The sequence below is a fragment of the Rana temporaria genome, chromosome 2, assembly GCF_905171775.1.
Source record: "Rana temporaria chromosome 2, aRanTem1.1, whole genome shotgun sequence".
Classification (NCBI taxonomy): domain Eukaryota; kingdom Metazoa; phylum Chordata; class Amphibia; order Anura; family Ranidae; genus Rana; species Rana temporaria.
In genome coordinates this window covers 408,863,397-408,887,247 of record NC_053490.1, presented here as the reverse complement: position 1 = coordinate 408,887,247, position 23,851 = coordinate 408,863,397, and positions in this window count along the sequence as shown.

The window sequence follows — 23,851 nt, the reverse complement described above, 5'->3', positions numbered from 1 at the left end:
TATCAGACATAATAAGAATACCAATAAGATGTCCAAATAGGTTGTAAGCAAAAGCAGGAATTGTAAAATGGGCCATAGGCTAATATTCCCATCAGTACTAATAAAATGTTTAGCTCTCTCTCATGGACCGTGAAGAGAAAACTAAAATAAGGGTTGGATGACAAAATACAAAGCATGGGTCGATATGTGAACAACATCTAGAATCTGAACTTGACATCTAAATAACTAAAATTAATAGAAAGGGTACATGAGAAAGAGGGAATGGGGCAGCTGCCCCTTGATAAGGCCACAGGTTTTACAATGGGGAGAAAAAGTAGTCATAAGGATAAACAAAGGTTGTAGATTAAGGAGATCAAGGGGCAATGAGTTTCAATTTTCTCAGGAAGTTTGTCAAGCTGGCTTTGAGTTATCACTCCATATATTAGAAAGGTTGAATTAAAGTAGAACTATAGGCAAAACTTTGCATTTGTATTTTAGAAAGAGTAAGGGAGGGTTATATCCCCTGTTGGTTTATTTTTTTTGCCATCTGTGTACCATTGGGGAGATTTCCCTTCACTCCCTGTCCAAAACAGGAAGTGAGAGGAAATCTCTGCAAATTAAGGGACTCTCTGTGGCCCCCTAGACCACCAGAACTAGTGTCCCCATTGGAAGATGTCCCCTTTATTTCTTTTCTTGGGACAACTCAAAATTTGGGAATTTCTTTGATTTTCACTTTCAATGCTAATAATGAACAGGACAAATAAAAAGGGCAAATCTCCCTAATGGGGGCACAGACTGTGATAAAAACACACAGATGATCTAATCCCTCGCAACTCTATCCAAAACTAAAGAAAACGATTTTCCTTTAGTTATATTTTAAGGATGTAATTTCCATAGGAGAGAAGGTGTGTTTGATATAAGAACACCATCTGGTAAAAAAACGATTGATAGGAATATAGGGCCAGATTCAGAAAGAATCGCGAGGCGTAACGTATCATCTTTACGTTACACCGCCGCAAGTTTTCAGCGCAAGTGCCTGATTCACCAAGCACTTGCGTGTAAACTTACGGCGGTGTAACGTAAAGCCGTCCGGCGCAAGCCCGCCTAATTCAAATGGGGCGTGTACCATTTAAATTAGGCGCGCTCCCACGCCAAACTTTCTGCGCATGCTCCGTTAGTAAATTTCCCGACGTGCTTTGCGTGAAATTACGGCGCCCCGACGTGTTTGTGAATGGCAACGTGCGTAACGTACTTATGCCGAATGTATTTTTATTTTTTTTGACGCGGGAACGACGGCCATACTTTAACATGGCTGGTGTAAAGTTAAGCCTTGAAAAAGCAGGCTTAACTTTTCGACGGGAAAAAACGACTTGCAACGACGTAACGCACGCGAGTAGCTTCGTGGATCGCGTAAAAGCTAATTTGCATACCCGACTCTGTAAAACTACGCGAACTCCACCCAGCGGCAGCCAAAGTATTGCAGCCTAAGATCCGAAGGCGTACGAAGCCGTAAGCCTGTTGGATCTTAGCCAAATGCCGTTGTATCTTGTTTGTGAATCACTAATAAGATACGATGCTGCAAATTTGAAAATACCCTGGAGTATCAGTAGATACTCCGGCGTATTTCTTCTATGAATCTGGCCCATAGTTCTACAGTTCAGAATCTAGTTTCTATAGAGATTTTGTGAGGTCCATTTTAACTGTGGTGACCGTGGGTGGAGAGGAGGTAGTCCACACCTTCAATATGTTCTTGCGAGCAACCAAAAACATTTTACGTCCATTAGAAAAAATTAGACCTAGGTTTGCCAGGGAGTCTGGCCAATCCCATTGTAACTGAACCGTACAAGTAAAAAAGAAGGATTATATTAAACAAATCATGGTTATAGTGCAATTTTTGTTTTAAAACACACACATGCCCTTTTTTTACTCTTATTAGTTTTAGGGGTCTCCTTGTAAAGTTATCATGCCCTGCAGTATTCTATGGTTTGGGAGAACCCCACTGATGGTCAGCCAATATGAAGATTTCAAGTTATCCAGAAAGCAACATGGGCAGCCTAAAAAGGACCCTCACACTCTCCACAAAAGAGCACAATATAACATGAGATCATGGATTTTGGCGAAGCCTTAGAATGTTTTCTTTTTTTTCCTTTATATTTATTTATTTATTTATTGTCTGCAGCGTTTAGAAGGGGTGGGGATGCTTGGCTGAAACAGAGCTTTAAAAATGTAAAACTGTGATTACAAAACATCTCACAAAAAAGTTGATATCTTAAAACTCATACATGAAAAGAAACGTTGATTTTATTTGACAAATGCTGTATGTCCAATGATGAATAGGATGCTTTAGGGTGATGCTTTGAGTTTATTTTTAAGCACCACTGCATTTAAAATACAAATTGATCCAAAGTGAAAAGGCATCTTATGATGTTTACAAATATTTAGAAAGAGTTGCTTGATTATATAGCCATATGGGAATTGTATTTCCTGCTCTGGTAACAGCCTTTAAAATGAAATACATTAATTCAGTCTGTGAGTGTTAAAAAAATAAACAAAACACAAATTATACCCTACTACCTTATTTTGTATTGTACACAACATTTTCCTACTGTTACATTATCTTTTTCTTGCCTAATACTGGAATACTGTGTATATTATTATTATTATTATTATTATTATTATTATTATTATTATTATCAGGGAAAGGGATATACTACAGTTGAAATACAAGAGAGCTTAAAATCTAAAAGGGAGGGGTAAGTTATACAACAGTTAATACACGTGGAAGAGAAGTTGAGGGAGGCTTTCCATATAATGGGACAGGTTCTGTAGAAGTTCTAGAGATGAACATGGAAGGAGGTAACAAGGGAGCCAGGTAGCAGGAGGTCTTGGGAGAAGCAGTGGGGATTGGTTTGTGTGATATTTTGATTTTAAGACAGTGATGCAGCTAGGGGTAGAGTTGGGGATGACTTTTTATGTTGCTGTTAGTATTTTACATTTTTTACATTGGATTAGCAGAAGGAGGAATTGACAGAGCAGAGCAGTGGCCACTGAACAGTTGATAAGGTGGATGAGTTGAATAGCAACATTCATGACAGCCTGACAGGGGAGACTTTGTAAATGGAAAAAGTCAGGGAGGGGGCATGGGGAGGAGAGTTTGTAAGTACTGTAAGGCTGCTTTCACACTGAAAGCACCAGCCGTTAGCGGTAAAGCCCTATTCATTTTATTGCCACTTTATCACTGATTAAGTGGTGATATTGTGGCGCTTTTCAGCCACTAGTGGGACCCTTTTAACCCCAAAAGAAGGGGTTAAAAACTCCCATGTTGCAGGACTTCGGAAGCACTTTTCAGGCGATTCAGAAGTGCTGCCCATTCTTTGCAATGGGCAGGGGCATTTTGGGAGCACTGTATACAGCGCTCCCAAACTGCCCCAAAGATTTTACTTGCAGGACTTTTTCTAATGTTCCTCAAACGCACCATCCGGGTGTACAAGCACCCATTGTAATGATTGGAAGGCAGTTTTTAGGCAATTTACAAGTGCTATTTTTAGCGCTAAAATGCCTGAAAACTGCCTCAGTGTGAAAGGGGTCTTAAGGTGGGAGAATATCATCAGTAGAAGTGTGTGTCCTTTGCATGGAGTAAAAAAAAAAGAGGTTAGATTGATCAGCTGAGATTTAGTTGAGATTTAGCTGGGGTATTAACATTAACCAGAATGTAAAGGTCACTGAGGACAATAGTAGATATTTCAGCGGATAGAAAATAGGGTAGCCAGGAAGAAAAGTAATGAAGGAAGCATGATACAGGTCTAGGAGGCTAATAAAAAACAGAAATCCTCAAAGAAACTGGTGATAAAAGAGGAATACAGAACATTTAAAAAAAGGGGGTACAGAGCATAGTAGCCCATTATGTCACACTTACCTGCATGAGAAGCCCGCAATGTCTTTGTCTTCCTCGCTAGTAGGGAGCGGACATTCTTCACCCCTCTTCCTTCCGGGGCCGTGAACTCCGGCACTGTGACTGTCCAGAGTCACCTGACGTCAATCCCACACATGCGTGTGGGAGCCGCCTTTAACGGCATGACCCGAGATAGAAACAGCACGCCCTACGACGATTTGCAAATTTCTCCTAGACCGTGCAGGTTTGGGAGATATTTCAAGCACCTACATGTAAGCCCTAATCTAGGTTTACCTGTAGGTTAAAGTGGTTGTAAAGGTTTTACAACTACTTTCACATTTAACATATACAGGTCTAGTGCACCCTTCTACATTCACTGCAATTTACAACGCATGATGGTAAGTGGTGTAGTTTCATTATAGTGTAGAGAGAAAGTATATGATGTAATCCCTGCTGTAACGCCTCCTCCTTGGCAGAACAGATGCTGGCATCTTTGGAGTTAAAGAGATGACTTCCTGAAAATGTATTTAGACTTTTTACTTCGATGGTAAGGAATTTCCCAAATGTATTAACTCGTGTCTTGTGTAGGGGGGGCTTACTAATGGATGATTTGATTGCAGATCCCAGAGTTCTGCTTTAAGTGAGCCAAAAATTGTATTACTTGTGCATGGACACCAATCATCTGGCCAACCGAATGCAACCACCAAACTGCTTCCTCTATTTGATTTACAAAAGGCAAATAGACTATTTACTTTCGAAAGGAAGTTACACATTGCAAGGAATATCACTGCCTCAGCTCCCGGGATGTTGTTCCCATGGTGCCTTAAGCTGTTAACACTATCTTTTGAATATATAGTTTACCCTTCGGTAAGAGTGTCTGGGAATATTTTTTTGTCCCCTCTCTTCCTTCTTTTAACCCCTGTGCCTACCACCAGATTATTGTGCATTTATTCATTCATTTTTTTATCATAGATAAATCTATTCCGTATTTGCTCCCGATGAGTGGAAATATCCATGAAACTCTTCTTTTAAATGCTACACCATTGCAATCATGTGTTTGATATTCTTCAGTATTATGTATTTTTATTATTAATTTTATTATCATTTCCAAGTTAACCTATGTTTACAATTAATCAGAATAATGGGTTACATACAAATTCTTTCATTATTATACATTATGAATCATGTCGGAATATGTGTACATACATGAAGGTGCTATCTATTGTTAATAATTGTTATTAATTCTATATATTTTAACCATGTATTTAATGTATATTTAATATGAATCATTAAACATGCTTTTTTCATACCTATTTTCTAGTAGTGTGCTTCATATAAAGTGCCAACCAATCCCCCTCTTTTAATACATGTGTAGCGGAGTACAATATTAAAATCCACGATCTCCGCTGGTAACCAGGGTAAATCCACAGTCAGCGCTGAAAAGTAAGGCAATGTCCCAAATCCCCCCCAGTAACCGGACGAAACACAGCTCTGGGAGTCAACTGACTTTTTATTCACAGGCTTCCATATTTATATAATTTCCCATGCAAGGGGTTTCCAAACAGCCAAACAGATTTAGCAGGGGTAATACAGTGAGGACCACATGGGGAACTTAACATTTTGGATAATTCTCCCATCAGGTATTGCTGCACGAGGGAACAGTCGGTTGATAGCTGGGGTCTGGGGTTATGTGTTTTGAGAGTTCGGTTTAAAACTGCCGAACACAGATTGGGCAACATAAAATGAAGTACTTGAATGCTAGTGGCTTACGGGATGCTTGCATAAGAATTACCATGCCCACATAAGACCCAGCAGAATACATAGCATATAATACAGACAACCCTTTGACATGTAACGTCCAGCATTCCAGAAGTGGCTAGGTTTGCCACAACATGTATTAGGCCTCGTACACGTGACGAACATGTCCACTGAAACTGGTCCGCGGACCAGTTTCCGCGGACATGTCTGAACGTGTGTAGGGCCTAGCGGACATTTTCCGGCCTAGCGGACAGGTTTCCAGCGGACAAAAGTTTCTTAGCATGCTAAGAAACTTGTCCGGTGGAAACCTGTCCGTCGGACATGTCCGATGGTTAGTACACCTAACCATCGGACCGGAATCCCCCGCATGCGTCGAAGTGATTCGTCGCATGCGTGGAAGCATTGAACTTCCTGGTTCGCGCACGTCGCCGCGTCATCGTCGCCGCCACGTCACTGCGTTTTCTGTCCACGGGGAATTTGGTCTGATGGTGTGTACACACATCAGACCAAAACCTCCCAGCAGACATGTCCGATGAAAACGGTCCGCGGACCGTTTTCATCGGACATGTCTGGTCGTGTGTACAAGACCTCAAGGATGGATTGGAGGCATATGAACTTACCCATTCATTGCCTCTTATAAAGTCCCAATTTCCTTTCCCACCTTTTTTGCAAGAGCCTGAAGGAGTTTTTGCATTGCTGACCTCATGCACTGATGATGCTTGCAATGTTCTGCATGCTGCAGCCCCATGCACTGATCATAGTTGCAAGGCTCTGCATACCGCCATGCTAAAAATGAATAAATGCACATTTTCTTTTATCAATATGGGTGCATTTCTTATTTGTATAACAATCAAATTACTTCAGTGGAGTCCAGCTAATGTGCAACAGTCAAGCTGGGAAAAAATTTCTATATTCTAGTAAAGCAAGACCTTCTCCTAAGCATCCTCTTCCATTTTCAGCTTAGCTCCTTACCCTATTTGTGAAGTATCTGGTTCAAACAGCTTTACACTCACCTTTTCACATATAAAGATAACATGTATTTTAATTCCCTACAACAAGGAGAAATGGCTGTTCCTACATGACACCATTTTCCATCATGCTTGATCCCCTTTTTTTGGTGTCAACCTCCTACTTCCTTTTTTGCTAAGGTTCTGCTTCCTAACATCTCCAGACCTCCTATCTATTCAATTTCCCCTCCTGCAGTTCCTAGTAAACAATAACCTGAGGTCCACATGCTCTCCTCATACATTGTATAAACACCTCACTCTTCTAGCGCTACTCTGGGCTTTGCATATATAATGTTAGTATTGCTTGTTACAGATAACTAGGGCTAATGTAACATTAACAAGTTACCGACTGTGTCACAAAGATATACTGCACAAAGGCTCTCCTGGGTGAAATCCCATACGAGTATGTCCTACCAGTTTTTAGCCACCAGAGGCTGTGGGGACCCGATGCACATGACGGCAGGCACGATCGCCGTCGGCCATGCATGATTGTGTGCACGAGCACCAGCATGGGGATTTGTGTGTGTAAGCACACAAATCCCTGTGCTGTCAGAGGAGAGGAGCCATATTGTTTCTTCCTAATTATATGGCTTCTCTCCTAGTCACTCATTATATGGCTTCTCTCCTAGTCACTCACATCCCCAGTTAGAACATGCTGAGGGAAAACACATTTAACCCCTTGATTGCCCGCTAGTGTTGACCCTTTACACAGTAATCAGTGCATTTTTATAGCACTGCTCACTGTATAAATGCTAATAGTCCCATAAAAGTGTCAAAAGTCTCGGATCTGTCCGTCACATTACTGCTAAAAATCTCAGATCACTGCCATTACTAGTAAAATAAAAATGCCCAAAATATTTCCCATAGTTTGCAGATGCTATAACTTTTGTGCAAACCAATCAATATACGATTATTGTGATTTTTTTAACAAAAATATGTAGAAGAATATATATTGGCCTAAACTGAAGAATTTATTTTTTATTTTTTTAAAACGTTTGGGGATATTTATTATAGCAAATGTAAAAAAAATATATTTTTTTTTCAAAATTGTCGCTCTCTTTTTGTTTATAGCGCAACAAATAAAAACTGCAGAGATGATCAAATACCACCAAAAGAAAGCTCTATCTGTGGGGGAAAAGTACATACATTTTGTTTGGGTACATCATCGAACGACCACTCAATTGTCAGTTAAAATGACGCAGTGCCAAATTGTAAAAAGTGCCATGGTCAGGAAGGGGCTAAAATCTTGCAGACACAAACATATCATTGGTGGTGCTGTGTTTAACCGCTTGCCGACCACCCACCGTAGTTTTACAGCGGCAGGTCGGCTCGGCTGTGCAAAATCACGTAATGTAACGTGATTTCGCATTTCAGCCACTAGGGGCGCTCGTGCCCCCACTCGCCCCTGGTGCCGATGCGTGTGCCTGGCAGGCGCGATCACCACCGGGCACCCGCGATCGCTCGTTACAGAGTGAGAAACGGGAGCTGTGTGTGTAAACACACAGTTCCCGGTCCTTTCAGGGGGAGAAATGACTGATCACATGTTCATACAATGTATGAACAGCGATCTGTCATTTCCCCTAGTCAGTCCCACCCCCCTTCAGTTAGAACACACACAGGGAACATAATTAACCCCTTCCTCACAACCTAGTGTTAACCCCTTCCCTGCCAGTGACATTTTTACAGTAATCAATGCATTTTTATAGCACTGATCGCTATAAAAATGCCAATGGTCCCAAAAATGTGTCAAAAGTTTCCGAAGTGTCCGCCATAAGGTTGCAGATCGCCGCCATTACTAGTAAAAAAAATATTAATAAAAATGCCATAAATCTATCCCCTATTTTGTAGACGCTATAACTTTTGCGCAAACCAATCAATAAACGCTTATTGCGATTTTTTTACGAAAAATATGTAGAAGAATATGTATCGGCCTAAACTAAAAAAAAAATATTTCTTTTAATATATTTTTGGGGATATTTATTACAGCAAAAAGTAAAAAATATTCATTTGGGAGCCACATTGCACGACCGCGCAATTGTCAGTTAAAGCGACACAGTGCCAAATCGCAAAAAGTGGCCTGGTCATTGACCAGCAAAATGGTCCGGGGCTGAAGTGGTTAACAAAGCCTACCTTTATTGCCTCAGCATTCACCTGCCTCTTAACATCACCAGCTGCCCATCAGCAGCACCTGGCAGCAAATGCCAGCTAACTTTTGCCCACCTTTAACCACTTGACCTCCAGAAGATTTACCCCCTGCATGACCAGGCCATTTGTTCGCGATATGGTACTTTGTTACTTTAACTGACAATTGTGTGGTCCTGCGACACTGTACCCAAACAAGAAAAAGAAGGATTTCACCATGTCAGATCAGTGTGTTGTTGCCACATGCCGGTGTATATACTGTAGAAGAAAAAAGGACCCCCTTATTTGGGACTTTATAGGCAACAATCCACACATCAATATATAGACAAAATATTTATTATGAATGTATAAAATCACTTCATCTTTCAAACATGAAATGATTATTAAAAAGACATATCACAAACAGATACATAGGCAAAAATAAGACAAAAAGAACATGACAGATTATATAATTAGTATGCCATGATATAAAAATACTCTCCGGTATTATAGTGTACCCAAACTAAATTTATGTCCTTTTTATCCCACAAATAGAGCTTTCTTTTGATTGTATTACTGGTGGTATTACCTGGGAGTGCCTTTCAGCCTTATATCTATGTTAGGCGGTTGGCAAGCGGTTAAAGAGGTTGTAAAGTTTCATGTTTTTTCACCTTAAAGCGGGAGTTCACCCGAAATTTTTTTTTTAACATTAGATTGATGCTCATTTTGTCAAGGGGAATCGGGTGTTTTTTTTAAATCGAAGCAATACTTACCGTTTTAGAGATAGATCTTCTCTGCCGCTTCCGGGTATGGTTTCGGGACTGGGCGTTCCTACTTGATTGACAGGCTTCCGACAGGCTTCCGACGGTCGCATACATCGCATCACGAGTAGCCGAAAGAAGCCGAACGTCGGTCCAGCTCTATACGGCGCCTGCGCACCGACGTTCGGGTACTTTCGGAAAATCGTGACGCGATGTATGTGACCGTCGGAAGCCCGTCGGAAGACTGTCAATCAAATAGGAACGCCCAGTCCCGCAGCCCATACCCGGAAGCGGCAGAGAAGATCTATCTCTAAAACGGTAAGTACTGCTTCGATTTAAAGAAAAACACCCGATTCCCCTTGACAAAACGAGCCTCAATCTAATGTTAAAAATTAACTCTTTGGGTGAACATCCACTTTAATTCAACCCGCCCAGCCCCCCTGTTTTACTTACCTGAGCCTGTTCACCTGCTGTGCTCTCCCCCAACGTCCTTTTCTCCGCTCAGTCTGGTCGTTGATTGGCTAGAGTGGATGGATTTATAGCAGCACAGCCATTTGCTCGCGCTGCTGTCAATCACATCCAATGATGTGGCGTGTCAGAGGGGCGGAGCCAAGTGAGCGCCTATGGCCGCCGGCTGTATCACGGGAGCGCACCCACAAGAACTAACCTCCCATGGGAGAGAGCTCCCAAGAAGGGGGTTAGTTCTTGCGGGGAGGAGCTGAGACAGCCGCCGAGGGACCCCAGAAGACCAGGTTTGGGGTTTCTCTTTGCAAAACGAGCTGCACAGTGGAGGTAAGTATAACATGTTTGTTATTTAAAAATAAAATTATCCTTTACAACCCCTTTAATTTCACTCACCAGCCATTGACTTCTGGCTACAAGTGGTAAATGCTATTTAAATGTAACATTTCATATTTTCCTGATTAAAATGTACAAAAAAAAAATAATGATAGATTTGGGAAAGGAGGGTAAGTAAATGTGATATCTGTAAAGTCTTAGTTCAAATAGTAATATGTTCTTATACTGTTAAGAAAACATTGCTATGTAAACCAATAGATCAACCATTCACCCACACATCACTTTATGTTCTTATACAATGAATGCGAACAGTAAAGTTTCATCCTATAAGAACATGCAGTGCCTCTAGATAAATGGTATGCAATTTAAATAGTGGTGCTTCACTGAATAATGAAATTCTGTGCTATATATGTTAAAGATTCTCTTGCTGAAACAGGCATACTTTTACTGGTTATGTTTAACAGCTTCAGCTCTCACACCTGTAGACCAAAACTGTTTTTATATTTAAGCTATGGATCTATTATATCAGTGATAACATTACCACTACTTAACATACCAACATTTTGCACCCTAAAGAAAAAGGTGTAAAAAAAACACAAAATGCATGTTTGTTTAGTGTGACCAGCATTACTTTTAACACAACAAACATTTCTGTTGATAAAGTGCACATTTTATTCTATAATTTGTCCTGTGTTTAATGACACACAATTTTCTTTCAAAGGATAATGAAGTTATTAGCAAATGAGATTAAGTTGTTATATTTCAAATGTTACACTTTTTTTTAAATTCCTAACTAAAAAATAAGGACTAAATGAAATAAACATAAACAAGTTTAACAATGAATCATACATTTTTTTAAATTCAATTAAATAATAAAAACAAACTGCAATAAAAGAAATAGTTAAGGGGAGGAAGGCGTTAATTATGCTTAATTAGTGTTAAATAATGGTCACTAAAGGGGTTAAAAATGTTTTGATTTTTTTTTACTTGTAATGCTCCTTTAACTGACTGGAGAACTGCAGGGGAAGAGGAGGGGTTGGTTGAGTACAATTGCCTAAAGATTGTTTGACCATGTATAGGACATAAAAGAACAGTTAGCAGTCACAATGAGTAAGTGATATTTTTAAGTAGAGGTCATAAATGTGATCATATGTGTGGAAAGTGTTATAAAATGCATGGCACTGTAACACAGAGTTTTTCATTCTAGAGATTTATCACTTCTTCTCATGTTGCAGGGGTTTTGTTAAGGGGTTTGTGCACATGGGGTTTAACTATACCCAATTCATTATTTTGGCTATCCCTTCTAAAAGTAACTTTTCTGAGAGACTGTTATATGCACTGTATTGCTTTCCTTTCAATGTCACAAATCTCAAACTTTCCCTAAAATGTAAAAAATCTACTTTACAGTCTTTCAGTTAGACTTCTTTCGAATTGTCTGTAAATGGTTATTATTTTCTATTGGTTGGACTCTACAATTCCAACAAACTGGGAAAGAAGGGATGATGCTATTTCATTCGGACAGAGACTACCTAACAAAACTTTGAAGACAGAGAGCTTTTTTACATAGTTGCTATATAGGGACATGACAATGAAAGGAATATGCTTGGTTTTGTGCTGTCTTGAGTTGCTTTAACAAATAAACTGGTCTCAAACATATGCATTGTGGTATTGCACATTACTGCAATGCATGACAACACACAGCACTCTGTTGTAGTGCCATTCACCAAAATGTACAGTACAGTAGGCCCATTATGTGTTATGGTGGGCTGGTTAAAAATAAAACAAGGATTTGGCCTGGTTTTGTGAATGTGCTGCCTCAACACATTGCATTTTAACATATAAATACTTCTTGTAAATGTGTATGCTTAAATCTACTGCAGTGGAATGAAACAATGTCTTTAATGTATCACATTGTGGGGGCTCCTACTCCTACAAAAGGTTTCAGCAATTAACTAGTAAGGATTAGAATATGCACTTGACCTAAACCCAGCTGGGTGCACTTGATCCTGGAGATCCTGGGTGACATCATTGACCATGTATGGTAAAGACCATATTTGGTCAGTGACATTACCCAGAAACCCTGGCCAGTTTGTTTAAAAAACAGAAGCTATCTGGGGATTTGTCCTTTTGAAGCAGTAATGCGATATGCCATCATGGCAACATTGTCAGGTGGCAGGTTCCTGGGGGTGAGTCACCGTAATTGACACTGGATGTACATCGCTGGATGATGTGTATCATCTGGGAGTATAGGTAAATACCCCTGCTGCTGCCAATGTAGGCCTTTAGTCTGTGGCAGCAAAAGAATTATCAAAAATACCATACAAAAATGTTCACCATGAGGCGCATGCGCGGAGCACGATAGATGGTCGCTTTAGCCAGGAGCTCCTCACCACCCCAGCCCAGCGGCGCCTGTAAGCCTGCCAAAAGCAGTCTGGAAGTGGTGCCACCGATACACATGGCACACCCAGACATCCGGGCACCCCCCATCTACTCAGTAAAACGAAACGGCATACACTAGGCCACAAATTAACTCTTTAAACACGGCCGAAAAATTCAAGATGGTGGCCGCAGCTAAACCTCATGTGAGCAGTGCTGAGGAGGCATCTGAGGGAAGGAGAATGATGGAACCGGCACCCCTGCTTTATTCCCCCCTGGTTCAAGTAAGTCACTAGCAGAATATTTCCCCCTCAACAGTCTCCACAGAACCCCAGATAGGCTGCAATGTGGAGGTTTTTGCCCCTCCTCTCATGGGACCTAACAAAGTGCGCCAGGCTGTTCAATTTTCTGTCAGCCCCCTGACTGCAGCCTCTGCCTTCTCAGTGACTGACTTATATCAGACACTGGCTGAACTGAAGGGTACCAGAATTGAAGCTATTGAAAACAAGCTTAAGCAAACTGTGGCTGCCACAAACCAGAACTCAGAGCATATCCAAACAGTACGGGAACAATTGGATGTGGCCCTGTCCAGGATTAATGATTTGGAAAACAGATCTAGGAGATATAATATTCGATCAGAGGCCTGCCCGAATCCATCACTGACATCCCAGTACCGGTACAAAATGTGATCCAGAATCTGATTCCTAATATCGCACAACACCGCCTAGAGCTTGACAGAGCCCACAGAGCCCTGGGGCCCCACTGAGCTTACCGCAAGACATCATTGCTAAACCTCATTTTTACATGGTGAAGGAAGAAGTCATGAGGCTAGCATGGTCTGTGCCCAAATGTTTTGTGTCAAGGTCATCCTGTCCAAATATACGCCGACCTTTCTCCCTCCACAATGCAACGCAAACGGTCATTGAAGCCACTACTCCTAGTCCTGGCTCAAAAGGATGTAAAATATAAATGGGCATTCCCATTTGTGGTTAAGTGCTCAGACAAAGGGAAGAATTACTCTTTCTCCACTTTTCCTGATGGTGAAAGATTACTACTGCGCCTTAAGTTCACCTTGCAAGAAGCCACCATGGATACTTCCCATAGTATTCCAAATACTTCCAAGAGACCGACTCCCACCAGTCCTCAATCCCCACTATGGACCAGGTCGAGGTCCAAGAAGGTTAGTGACAATGGACCCACTTGACAAGACCCCAGCTGATATGTACTGTCATATACTCCTTGAACTTTAGAGGATCCCGGTTGGACCTATACCAGGGGACAAGATTATCTCTGTTTGGTTAACCAATTTCTTAGTCGGTTGTTGTTGCACCTTTATTTCACTTCCTAAGAGGATCTCTCTCCTGGAGGGGGATATCCCCACCTTGAATCCTGGGTCCCTCTCTCCGTGGCTCCCTCAGGGGGAGAGGATGGAGAGATCTCTGGGACGGACCTAGATCCGGCCGGACTGGTTCATGATTTACTTTGTTTCTTTCAGTTACTGCTTTGAAGATTGTTTTAATAGTTTTTTTCAGGAGCGCCCTGGCTGGGGTGGGCCCCATGTACCTCCGCCTTTCCCTCAGACTCCAGAAGGTCTCTGGGGCGAGGTCGCCTGTTCCCCTTTGGAACAGGCCTAACCTGTCCTACCTTGGTAGAAGTTCTTGAGGGGTGTTTCCCCCGAGAATTTTTTTCTTTTTTCCTTTGTTTGGATTAGGAGACCTTTCTCTCATCTCTTCTTTTCTTTCCAATCTGTTCTTTCCTTTTCTGTTCCCTGTCTCTCCCACATGTGCCTAACATTTCATTATTTTACAGCTTGCATTGCCCATGAGCGAAGGGTGTCCACCCGGCTGCTAGATGTCCGGCCAGACAATCTGCAGGATTGGGAGGACAGAAGATGTCTAAGGGTGAGTGGTGGTGGAGACAGACACAGTGCCTTTCCTGACCCCCCATGGCTGATCACAGAGCTCCCTCAAAATAGCCACACATAATGTTCAAAGCCTAAACTCTCCCGTCAAAAGGCGAATAATCTTTGACCTGGAGGGTAGGTTTATATTGGTAAAGGGCAAAATAGAGGGTCATCTATACTCCCTGGTCTCTTACTATCTCATACTGGCCGCTGTATCCAAAGACTAGGCCGAAGCCGCGGCCTAAAATAGTGGCTGCTGCCGTGCGGAGGAGCGTTGCATCGTTCAGGTATGAACACTGACTCGAGTATTTTCACCCTAAAAAACTGATGAAAAACTTGGCTTATACTCAAGTATATACGGTAGTTAGACGCGAAAAGATTTTTTTACTGATTTGGTGAGTTGAATGCATAGATATGAGATACAGTTTTCTGCCCGGGTGTAAGGGAACTGAGATTGTAGTAGATGTCTAGTCATAGCATCTATACCTAGGTTGAGGATGAATTATTTTGTTTCATTTATTTTGTAGTATGATACTTTGCTGAACCATGTGAGAGTGTTTTGTATTGCTGCCAGGGAAGGAGTTGGGTTGGTGACCATTAGGATTACATCATCGGCAAATAGACTAATTTTATGCAATGTGCTGTTGATTGTGAAGCCAGAAACAAAGGGATTGGATCTGATGTGTTCTGATAAAGGTTCCATAAGTAGGTTAAAGATCAGGGGGGATAATGAGCATCCTTGCTGCATGCCGTTGGTTATTTGGAATAATTGCAATGGCGTTTCAGAAGAGTATACTTTCACACAGGGTGTTGTGTACAGGGCTAGAATATCTTGCAGGATGTTTCCCTTGAAGCCAAATTTGTGAAAGAATCTGTGGAGATAAGTCCAGTGTATCCTGTCGAATGCCTTCTCTGCATACAGAGACAGAGGTAGAGAAGGCGTTCTGCTGAACTCAGCGTGGTGAATCATATCTATAATTCTTCTGGGAGCGCCGGGAGCTTAGCGACCCATGGTGAAGCCTGATTGATTATGGTGTGCTAGGGTGGACAGTATGCTATTTAGTCAGGTGGCAATCGTTTTTGCGTATATTTTTACATCAAGATTAAGTAAAGAGATTGGTCTAAAATTTTGGGGAGTAGTTGGTTCCTTCCCTGGCTTTGGAAGGGCAATTATCGTTGCTTGTAACATTTCATGAGGGAAAGAAGAAGAGGAGGCAGCATCATTGAAAAGGGTAGTCATATGGTGAGTGAGTACAGGAGAAAATTGTTTGTAGTACTCACTAGTCAGTCCATCGGGACATGGGGCTTTCCCTGTTGGGAGAGATTTAATGATAGATTGTAGTTCTGAGGTCGTGAAAGGTGCATTCAAGGATTCTAGTTGTGCGTAATTTTTCGCGTTGAAAGGTTTACATGGTTTAGAAAAGCATCAATATCTTCAATAGAAGGCAACTAGTTTAATTGTGTATAGGTCACTGTAATATGCACTGAAGGCATCAGCAATGTCTTGAGGATTTAGCCATTTTTATTTTGTGTGAGGGCGTATTTGGTAGGCTATTTAGTTTTTTGCTTGATATCCCTTTAGGCATCTAGCTAGAGCTTTCCCTTCTTTATTTGAGGTGGAGTAAGCTGTAGCCTTCAATTTGCATTGTGTTTTTTCAAAGGAGTGCAAGAGGAGGGTTCTGAGCTCTTGCCTTAGGGACAGAAGCTTAGCAGAATGTGTGGCCTGTGGATTGGCTTTGTTGATTTTTTCTAGTTCTGTTATCGGATCCATACCTCGGCCAATTTCAAAAGCCTAAGATGGGTGGTACCCTGGGCCTCGTATAAAGAAGAAACAAGGTTTGCCTGTAATATCTCTCTGCGGAGGTCTGGGTTCTGGGATCTAGGCTTTGGTGTATTAATGCAACTGTGGTATGAAAAGTTACTGGCAGAGTCTTCTACAGGTCCAGGTATGAGGTTCCTCTAAGTAAGGCTGGTATAACAGTAGCCGCTGTGAGGGATGCAGGCTGGATCTACTGTTTTTAGTAGCTTTCCTGTGGTGGGGATAAAGGTAAGAGAGGATCATTAAAAAAAATGTATCTTCTGTAAGTAGGATGGTTGCTCATGCCCGTGCACAGCACACCTGTGTGCAGGCGCCAAGAGGCTTGTTTAACCTCCCTGGCGTTATGATTCTGTCTGGAATTACGTACCAAAAGCTGTACAATTATTTTGCAAGGAAATTTGGCGTTTTATACTGTAGGCCTGCAATTCTTAGGAATACTCATTTAAATCTGACCAAACAAGAGTCTAGCAGGCATCCCAGGTATGAATTAAAAAAAAAAAAAAATTATAAATTATAATATAATAAAGAATTATAAATAATTATAACAAATAATAATATAATTATAATAAAAATTATTCAATAATGTAATCAACTCAAAATCACTGAAATTTGCTCAGTTGCAGAATTGTCGCTGTCATTACTTTTATTTTTTTATGACAAATTTCCCCACAAATCGCTATCGCACAATTCTGCAAGTTTCCATTTTTGACATAAAGGGACACTTTTGGTTGCTATGGACAATCTACAGTTTGCAGTCAGAAAGAACAGTTTTTTATTATATAAAAGAACATCTAGGTTACTGGGCAGACCACTAGGAACAAGGGGGTGTATTTTTTTACATACAGTACTGTAATCTATAAGATTACAGTATACTGTATGTATTGTGTTTGTTTACTCTTTTGAATTTGGCGCCGTTCTCCGCCCCTGTGCGTCGTAACATCACAGGGAACGGAGATCGGCGTCATACGGGGACACTGTGAATCGAGCGAGGTCCCGCTCGCTCACACAGCGAGGATCCAGGGACAAGGAGAGTAACTCGTCTGTGGATTCAGCGAGCAGGTAAGCCACGCCGCTGCACGCTCTGCACATCTACCCCGAGCGTGACTCGGGGATACCGATCTTGGCATAGAAAAACAACCCCGAGTCACGCTTGGGGATACCGCTAAGCAGGTTAAAAGGCCCAGCACGCCAGAGCCTTCTGTAAAGCGGCATGGACACAGAGCTGTGGGCTGTAAGCATTCCTGTGGATTGAACCAGGCAAACCTAAAACTCTTACTTGGCATCAGGTTGTGCAGTGAGCTAATATTGTGTATTGTAAGACTATAGCACAACAGTGATTGCAGTTTTTTGTGATAGTACCTCTGCCCTTGTTCCAGAAGAGGAACAAGGGCTAGTAAAAGAGGCACTAGGAAATCCCGGCTTATGGCTAAGGATTTTGAGCTTGCCTGCAGTTTACCATCCCCCTCTGTCAATCTGGTAGCAGCCTCACAGGCTGATTATGTGCCCCTGTCTGGTTTTGCAGCTTCTCTTATGGCAGCTCCTGTATACGTCACTGAGGACGCATTAAAGGTTGCTTTGGATGGCTTGGAAGTAAGGATTACTACTATAATCGCAACCTCCTTAAAAAGTGGCAGAAAACGGGGTAGATCCCCTTCATCTGCTATGGCTCTCTTATCAGATGAGCATTCTAAGGGTGAAAAATCCCTCTCTTGAGATGAGGATCAGGTGCAGTCTGAGGACTCAGAGGATGAGAAGATTCCTTCTACCTCTCAGGCCGCATACACATGGTCGGTCCAAACCGATGAAAACGGACTGAAGGACCTTTTCATCGGTCCAAACCGATCGTGTGTGGGCCCCATCGGTCAGTTATCCTTCGGTCAAAAATTGTAAAACTTGTTTTAAAATTGAACTGGTAGACGCCTAACCGATAGGTCAAAACAGATGGTTAATACGCAAAAGCATCGGTTAAAAACCTGTGCATGCTCAGAATCAAGTCAAGGCATGCTTGGAAGCATTGAACTTCATTTTTCTCAGCACGTCGTTGTGTTTTACGTCACCGCGTTGGACTCGATCGGTTTTTTAACTGATGGTGTGTAGGCACATCAGAACATCAGTCAGCTTCATCGGTTAACCGATGACAACGGTCCTTCGGACCGTTCTCATCGGATGGACTGATCGTGTGTACAGGACCTAAGTCGCTAAAGATGCAGGTGCAATATTATACAGAGATGGTGCGTGCCACTTACAAATTGCCTCCTGTTGAAGCTTCAATGTTCTCTGTTTCCTCTTTGGGATCTCGGAAATCCCCACAGGCTGCATGCTCCTTTCCAGTTCATCCCTTGCTGAATAAACTGATGTATGATGACTGGGTTTACCCAGATAAACAGTTCTCCTCCTAAGCAGTTTTCCCTCCTTTATCCTATAGAGGAAGGTGTCAAATGGGGGTACCTGCTATAGATGCAGCTATTTCTTGTGCAAACAAAAGCCTGACCTGTCCTATAGACAATGCTCAGGGCTTTCAGGATCCAACTGATAAAAAGCTGGAATCTTTATTGAAAGCCTCCTCCTCTATTGCTGGTGCTGGAGTACAACCTGCAGTTGCAGCGATTGGCATATGTCAGTTCCTTAAGGAACAGATGAAGCAGATAGTTAACCTCCCTACAGAGGAGATTGAGGTTTATAAGGACCTTCTTACGGCCCTATGTTTTACGATTGATGCAATTATGGACTCTGTTCAGCAAGAATCCCGCTTGAATCTCCTGCTGGTCCACATGCGCAGGTCCCTTTGGTTGAAACATTGGGAAGCTGAGGTTTCTTGCAAAAGATACTTGGCGGCATTCCCCTTTTGTGGAGGATGCCTGTTTGGGAATGATTTGGATAAATACATCCAAAAGACTACCGGAGGCAAGTCTACTCTGTTGCCAGTTAAAAAGAAGAGTAAACGTCCTTTATTTAATCGTTCTGTTTCCCCAGCCCCTGGAACCTCATTCTCCAGGCAGTGGTGATGGCCTCCCCAGTCTAACACTAGGGGAAAGGCCCAGAACCAAACCCAAGGGCAGAAAAGGACTTGGGGTTCAAAATCTTCCAAGCAGAACTAGAAAACGTTCCTTTGAAGGGACGCCTTGGAATGTCTGTTGTCCCAAGGGGTAATCATAGAGTTAGCCCCAGAGGATCAGGTTTTTACTCAAACCTTTTCACGGTTCCAAAACCAAACGGGACATCAGACCTATTCTACATCTAAAAAACCTGAATCATCAGCTCCTTTTGCATGGAGTCTGTCCGTTCAGTTAAACCCTGTAATAAATCCGCGCTGAGGTGCTGGGTAAGGCTTCTGCCCCCCTATAGTACCCCAGTGATGGGGTCTGGAATCAGTGTAATAAGTGAAGGGGTAGTGGCGCTGCCCTTAGGTCGTGGGTGTGTAGGGTGAATAGTTCCAATAGTGTGTTAACCTTAAACTAGGAGTCACAATTGGATTCTCTTGGTCCCACCGGTAGATGACAATAGCCCGACGTTACTATTGTCACCTACCGGTGGGACCAACAGCATCCAATTGTGACTCCTAGTTTAAGGTTAACACACTATTGGACCTAACCACCCTACACACCCACGACCTACGGGCAGCACCACTACCCCTTCACTTATTACACTGTCTGTTTAGTTGTCTCCTCCCTCCAGGGAGGGGAATTACTGGCATCAATAGACATCAGAGATGTATATTTACATGTGCCAATATTTCCCACTCACCAAAGATTTCTAAGGTTTGCGGTGGATCAGCACCACTTTCAGTTTGTGGTCCTTCCTTTCCGTCAGGCTACGGCACCTCAAGTGTTTACAAAAATACTTGATCCGGCCTTGGCAAGGCTCAGGGCACAGGGCATAGCAGTAACAGCCTATTTGGACGATCTGTTGCTCATAGATCAGCCCACTGCACGCTTGGGCCACAATGTGCACAGCACAGTGTAGTATTTAGAGTACCTAGGCTGGGTCCTCAATCTGGAAAAATCCTCCTTACAGCCTCAGAAAAGGCTGAAATATTTGGGCATTATTATAGACACATCCCAAAGCAGGGTATTACTTCCCAAGCCAAAGTCAAAAGCCATAGGAAACTTGGTCTGAGTGATAAAGGCAAAAAGAAGGCCTTCCATCCGTCTATGCATTAAATTATTGGGAAAGATGGTAGCCTCATTCGAGGCTGTCCCTTATGTCCAGTTTCACTCAAAGCCATTACAGGGCAGAATTCTGTCCGCTTGGAACAAAGATGTTCAGACCCTGGACCTTCCTATGATCTTATCTCCAAAGGTTCGCCAGAGCCTCAATTGGTGGTTGCTTCCCCAAAATGTATTAAAGGGAAGATACTTAACTCCAGTTACCTGGAAAATGGTAACCACAGATGCCAGCCTTCTAGGCTGGGGGGGGCAGTTCTGGAAGAGGCATCTGCCCAGGGGAACAATTTGGGTATTCTCCTGTCTCCTTTAGTCCAGGATTTGTAAAACCAAAAGGCTGTCCTTTGTCCCAGACCTTGATTTGGAGGATGTGTGGGAGGTGCCATTCACCAGGCTCATCTCTGCCAGGGACCAACTCATACATTATACATTTTTACATTGTATATATTTAACTCCTGCTAAGCTAGGTAGAATGTATGGCAATAATTCCTACTCCTGTTGGTGCTGCTCTTTCACTGGGGCAGATTTTATGCACATTTTTGGGAATTGTTCAGCTATCCAGGTTTACTGGACTCAAATCCTCCAATGTATTCAGTCTGTCATCATTATTCCTATTGGCCCTTCTGTGAGGACCTGTCTCCTAGGTTTGGAGGATGGTTTATCTCCATACTTGAGTTATAAGTACTTTACTTACCCTATTATTGTACTATGCAAGGAAACTTATTATCCTTTCAATGAAGAAGACTGTATCCCCAAATGTAACATCTTGGAAAGCTTTAGTTAATAGGGCTCTTCTCTTACACAAAGCAACTTACACTAATAGAGGAGTACCTCACAAGTTTGATAAGGTGTCGGGGGTTGAATCCCCCCTCACAGTCTCCAATTGAATGCACTTTGTAAGATTCCTTAAGATTAAATAATTCTCAAACTTTGCGTTATATACCATGCTGTTCTACTGCCCTTTTCTTGCTGGATGAGTCATGCCTTTAATCACCCTATTGTTGGGACTAATGTTACTTCTGTGCTTGATATGTATAGAGGTTTATAATTCCTGTATTTTTCCAGAAAATGGCCAGAAAAATAGCAAGTAACAGTTTTCATAAACTGTTACTGTAAACTGTTTACATTTTTGGGGGGCTCCCCTGTGTCCACCCGAGAGACTGATGATGTGTGCTGACATCCTGCCATTTTAAATATAATAACCTGCTTAATTTATTTGGTATGTTCTAAGTAATATGTATGTATGTATGTATGTATATTTATATGCATTATAGTAATGTTTTTTTTTTTTTACTTACTCATGTTTGGATTTGGACCTAAAATACATCTATCTACTTTGTATAGTATATTCCACACAAGTGAATTTGTTTTGGTCCATTAGGGTATATTCTGTATCAGGTCTATAAACTTGGAACATTGATGTTTTTACAAATTCATGTTTATGCACACAAATGTTTTTATTAAGTAATGTAAATAACGTTGTTTGTCTTTCATCATAAGTGGTTTGTCTCATGCCAGTGCCATTAAAGTCCAACATTGCTATAGGTATCTTTCCTATAAACTTGTTTGCTTCAGTTACCATGGATGTGGCACAGTGGAGGTCATTATGTTACATATACATTAACTTCGGTAGGGTTCGGCATTGTGTTCAGGATTCACAGACTTCTCACTGGGTTTGCCAAACCTTCTGCAAACCAAACTTCACTTGGCTCGCTCATTCCTACTAACCAGTTTTAAGAAACATTAAAAACAAGTACTGCTATCTCTACAGAATCGTCTCATACTTGTATGTGAAAAAAAGTATTACCTGAAGGGATATAAAATGTAAAAACGACTTCCTATTTTAAATATTAACCAAAATCTAAAATATATATTATTTAATTATGGAATATTATATATCAGATTCTTAATGTCTGCTGAAGCATTATTGCAGATCTCTTTTATTGCAATTTTAGGTTTCTGTTACTTACTAAATGAAAAAAATGATCTACATATACAAAATAATTATAGAGGTATTTATAAGTATATTCTTTTTCTACAGCTTAAGCTCAAACCAATTGTCTAAACTATGTGTGCTCCTAGTCCAGGAAATTATCAAACTCTGCAATGGCTGAAAACCTGAAGTTTCACAGCCCAAGGTAAGAAACTTGCAAGGTGGATTGGAATGGAGGCATACATTTTTTTTTTATAAAGAGAAATATCTAAACAGGCAGTAGACAGTTCTTGCTTTAATTTTTGTTTTTCAATCAAATGCATTTCTTACCTGGTCACTTAACAGAAAATTTCACTTTAGGGCTTTGGTGGTTTTCCCAGAAGCACTTGAAAGAAATATGTTTAGCATATTTACAAGCTTAGTTATTGTACTCAGTGGACAAAACACAAACACGTCTTGACATTTCAGAGGTAAATAAAGTAAGATGTAACATTCATCATTTTAGAGTAGTTATAAAGAAATAAAACACTAAAGTGTAATATACAGTTAAGTGTAAATTTGCAAAAGGAATCCCATGATGCTCAACTTTTTATCACAATGCAGAGATACAGTTTATGATAGGACATGTGGCACAAACTTGGTTGGAAACTACTCAAACCATACTAAATGTTTTTCAAACATAACACAATTAAAAATAATAATAGAAATCATGATTTTCATGACATAACATTTTCTATTCTCAAAGACAGTGCTGATAACATTTGGTATCACATTTGTGAGGCAATATAATGTTACATTAGCAGTATTGTTAATTTACCTTTGTCAAAATATAAAATCATATATGTGATATTGTCCAAAAACAATTGCAGCACTATAAGTGATACTACAAAATTATTTAAATAAAAAAAATGTAAACATACAGTTTTAATAGCTGTCATAAAGGAATAATATAAATAGTTTTCATACAATCTAAGTACAAATTGCAGTGTTAATGTAAATGTCCTGACCCCAATTTATCAAGGTGCACATAGGAATTTGGGATTTTCCCAAACGAGGCCCTTGTGACTTAAAAAATAGACACCACCGTCACCAGAAAATCAAGATGGAAAACTTACAAGACTGTAGGACCTCATTATATAAAAAATGGCAATACACAGAATAATACAAGGGAGTCTCATTACCTTTCAACATCAACTCAAATTGTAAATTAACATAAAATATAAATGGAGAACTCCAATGGTGTAGAATAATTTAATAACAACTCCATAAAACACCCCACTACGCCTGCCAACTTCCATCCAATCTCACTATTGAACACGGATGTGAAGATTATGCCAACAT